Genomic DNA, 4,895 nt, shown 5'->3' with positions numbered 1-4,895 from the left:
GATTTTATTTCTGTGCGACATTCGTGCGGGTCGCACTGTCCATTGTAGTGTTGCAAGTGCGTTTTCAGACTTCAAACTTTAAGGGTTAATAAAATCCACACCCTGAGACTTTTGAAAAAGTTTTGAACATCGTCGGAAGAGAAGCTTGTCTTCTATTATTTGGCACCAACCTGACGTCTCCACGACAAGCGGTCTCGGAGCAGATAATTTTTAAAGGAGGAGTCTTTTTTTGCCAAATTTTACACTGAAAGGGAAATACGGGACTTCCTGTACGATTTAGGACATTTTTGTCAATGAGAGATTTTTAGATCTTGAGGAGACGAACGCATCCACATCAATTTGATCTCTCTACGACATTCCTAATGGTTGCTGTGACTATTTTACTGTTTCTAGGTGGCGCTAGAGAGCCAATTGGGTTATGGGGTTAATTTTTTCACTTTATAAAATTTTTCGCCAGTCTGGATGTGCCCGCCAAATTTGGTGAGTTTTCGTGCATGTTTAGGGGGTCAAATTGGCTGTCGATGTCCGGGCAGTAAAAGAAGAAGAAACGGACGAAGAACAATAGAGGCCTTGCCCTCAGGCAAGGTGGCCTCAGTTGAGGCCACCTCGCCCTCGGGCTCGGTCCCTAATTAAAGCTGCAAGCAGCATTGGACGGGTCCGAGCCCTCTGGCAAGGTGGCCCCACTGAGGCCGTCCTTGTACATTGATGACTGAAGTCCATGTCACTGGGAACCTTGCTCCTCCATAGACTTCCAGCACCCTCTCACCCACTAACATGGAGTTGTTAGCATCTCCTATCCGCTGACATAGAGTTGTTAGCATCTCTCATCCGCTGGCATGTAACTGTTAGCATCTCCCATCCACTCACATGTAGCTGTTAGCATCTCCCATCCGCTAACATGTAGCTGTTAGCATCTCCCGTCCACTAACATGTAGCTGTTAGCATCTCCCATCCACTATCATGTAGCTGTTAGCATCTCCTATCCACTGACATGGAGTTTTTAGCATGTCCCACCCACTAACATGCAGCTGTTATCATCTCTTATCCACGAACATGGAGTTGTTAGCATCTCCCATCCATTAACATGTAGATATTAGCATCTGTCATACACAAACATGAAGGTGTTAGCATCTCTCATCTACTAACATTTAGCTGTTAGCACTGAAATTTAGGTAATCGGGAACCTTGTCAGTACATAAACATTTATTTTCATGACTTGACCTCATTTTCTGTTGTAAATTTGCTTTTAATTTGAAGGAATTTTGGGCTTTTATTTTGGAAAGGTAGTACACGCTGTCATAATCACCGGCTAACACATCGTACTCCATAAACATCCATTTTCATGACTGTACTTCATTTTCTGTTGTGAACGGGCCTTTCTTTTGCAGGAATTCTTTGCTTTTATTTTGGAAAGGTAGTACATGCAACTCCGGTTTTTTTGACACCTGGACCTTATTTATAGGTGTGTGCCTGCTCATATACTCACTCACACAGACATCGTGCAGCTTGGAGTCCTTCAGAAGTTATTTAGATCCAAACGATTCAGCAGGGGCCACGGCAATGGAGCTGCAGTGCGGGAAGCTCCATTGCCGTGGCCCCCGCTGAATCGGTTGGATCTGAATAACTTCTGAAGGACTCCGATAGTGACTCTTTACACCGCTGAATCTCTGAAAGAAGGATGAATTTGTTGTAAACAAGCTTGAATACTATGTTTTAGGCCTTCAGAGATATATATGACATGACTGAAAAATAGCATCATATGTACACTTTAATGACAGCTGCTGTCGACTGCACTGCATGCCCATATATGGTCAGTAGTGGGCTTCCTGTTGGATTTAGGTTATTGGTGTCAATGGGTGATTTTTAGATCTCGATGAGATGAACACATGAGCAATTGGTTTTATCTCTCTACGACATTCCTACGGGCTGTAGCGGCCATTTTTTCCAAAAATGTGACTTTTATTTTGAAGGGCTGATAAAATCCACACCGTGTGACTTTTGACAAAGTTTGAAACATCATTTGTAGAGAAGCTTCTCCTCTATCAGGCCGCATTACTTTGACGTCTCTACGACAAACGGTCTCGGACAAGATAATTTTTAAATGAGGAGTGATTTTTACTTTGAAAGGGAAATAGCGTACTTCCTGTAGGATTTAGGTAATGCATGTCAATGGATGATTTTTAGATCTTCATAAGACAAACATATGAGCAATTGGTTTGATCTCTCTACGACATTCCTATGGGCAGTAGCGACCGCTTTATTAAAAATGTGACTTTTATATTGAAAGGGAAATAACGGACTTCCTGTTGGATTTTGGTTTTCGGTGTCAATTGGTCATTTTCAGATCTCTGTGAGACTAACGCATGACCATTGGTTTTATCTCTCTCGGGCTTTTCTTTGGGCTGTAGCGACCATTGTAGTCTTTCAAGTGGATTTTAAGACTTTTAGCTTTAAGGGTTAACAGCATCCACACCATGAGACTTTTGAAAAAGTTTTTAACAATATCGGAAGAGAAACTTGTCCTCTATTGTTTCACGCCACTCTGACGTCTCTACGACAAACGGTCTCGGAGCAGATAATTTTTAAATGAGGAGTGATTTTTTACTTTGAAAGGGAAATAGCGGACTTCCTGTTGGATTTAGGTCTTTTTTGTCAATGAGAGATTTGTAGACCTCGACGAGACGAATGTGGGAATAATTGGTTTGATCTCTCTACAACATTCCTATTGGCCGTAGCGACCCTTTTTTCAAAAATGTGAGTTTTATTTTGAAAGGCTAATAAAATGTAAACCGTGTGACTTTTGAAAAAGTTGTTTACACCTCTTGTAGAGACCCTTCTCCTCTATCAGAGCGCGCTACTCTGACATCTCTACAATAAATGTTGTTGTAAAAACGCTGCGTGAAGCTTTTACTTTGAAAGGTAATTGGCGGACTTCCTGTTGGATTTAGGTCAAGGGTGTCAATGGTTGATTTTTAGATCTTAATGAGTTGAACATGTCAGCAATTGGTTTTATCTCTCTACGACATTCCTACTTGACAGGGGTGCAGGATTTACTGTGTCTCGGTTGTGCTAGTTGAAGGTGCTAGTTTGTAGGTGGCGCTAGAGAGCAGATGGGGTTAATTTTTTTATTTTATAAAATTTTTCGCGAGTCTGGATGTGCCTGCCAAATTTGGTGAGTTTTTGTGCATGTTTAGGGGGTCAAATTTGCCGTCGAACATGCAGGATGTATAATAATAATAATAATAATTAAAGCCGCAAGCGGCGTTGGACGGGTCCTCGCCCTCTGGCAAGGTGGCCCCACTGAGGCCGTCCTTGTACATTGATGACTGAAGTCCATGTCACTGGGAACCTTGCTCCTCCATAGACTTCCAGCACCCTCTCACCCACTAACATGGAGTTGTTAGCATCTCCTATCCGCTGACATAGAGTTGTTAGCATCTCTCATCCGCTGGTATGTAACTGTTAGCATCTCCCATCCACTCACATGTAGCTGTTAGCATCTCCCATCCGCTAACATGTAGCTGTTAGCATCTCCCATCCACTAACATGTAGCTGTTAGCATCTCCCATCCACTAACATGTAGCTGTTAGCATCTCCCATCCACTAACATGTAGCTGTTAGCATCTGTCATCCGCTAACATGTAGCTGTTAGCACTGAAGTTTAGGTAATCGGGAACCTTGTCAGTACATAAACATTCATTTTCATGACTTGACCTCATTTTCTGTTGTAAATGGGCTTTTAATTTAAAGGAATTTTGGGCTTTTATTTTGTAAAGGTAGTATACACTGTCATAATCACCGGCTAACACATCGTACTCCATCAACATCCATTTTCATGACTGTACTTCATTTTCTGTTGTGAACGGGCCTTTCTTTTGCAGGAATTCTTTGCTTTTATTTTGGAAAGGTAGTACATGCAACTCCGGTTTTTTTGACACCTGGACATTATTTATAGGTGTGTACATGCTCATTTATTCACTCAGACAAACATCATGCAGCTCAGAGTCCTTCAGAAGTTATTCAGATCCAAGTGATTCAGCGGGGGCCACGGCAATGGAGCTGCAGTGCGGGAAGCTCCATTGCTGTGGCCCCCGCTGAATCAGTTGGATCTGAATAACTTCTGAAGGACTCCGACAGGGACTTTTTACACCGCTGAAACTCTGAAAGAAGGATGAATTTGTTGTAAAGAAGCTTGAATACTATGTTTTAGGCCTTCAGAGATATATATGACATGACTGAAAAATAGCATCATATGTACACTTTAATGACAGCTGCTGTCGACTGCACTGCATGCCCATATATGGTCAGTAGTGGGTTTCCTGTTGGATTTAGGTTATTGGTGTCAATGGGTGATTTTTAGATCTCGATGAGATGAACACATGAGCAATTGGTTTTATCTCTCTACGACATTCCTACGGGCTGTAGTGGCCATTTTTTCCAAAAATGTGACTTTTATTTTGAAGGGCTGATAAAATCCACACCGTGTGACTTTTGACAAAGTTTGAAACATCGTTTGTAGAGAAGCTTCTCCTCTATCAGGCCGCATTACTTTGACGTCTCTACGACAAACGGTCTTGGACAAGATAATTTTTAAATGAGGAGTGATTTTTACTTTGAAAGGGAAATAGCGGACTTCCTGTTAGATTTAGGTAATGCATGTCAATGGATGATTTTTAGATCTTCATAAGACAAACATATGAGCAATTGGTTTGATCTCTCTACGACATTCCTATGGGCAGTAGCGACCGCTTTATTAAAAATGTGACTTTTATTTTTAAAGGGAAATAACGGACTTCCTGTTGGATTTTGGTTTTCGGTGTCAATTGGTCATTTATAGATCTCTGTGAGACTAACGCATGACCATTGGTTTTATCTCTCTGCGGCTTTTCTTTGGG

This window comes from Salarias fasciatus, chromosome 8 (assembly GCF_902148845.1).
Source record: "Salarias fasciatus chromosome 8, fSalaFa1.1, whole genome shotgun sequence".
Taxonomy (NCBI): domain Eukaryota; kingdom Metazoa; phylum Chordata; class Actinopteri; order Blenniiformes; family Blenniidae; genus Salarias; species Salarias fasciatus.
The sequence above is the reverse complement of the archived record's forward strand: the minus strand, read 5'-3'. Positions refer to the sequence as shown.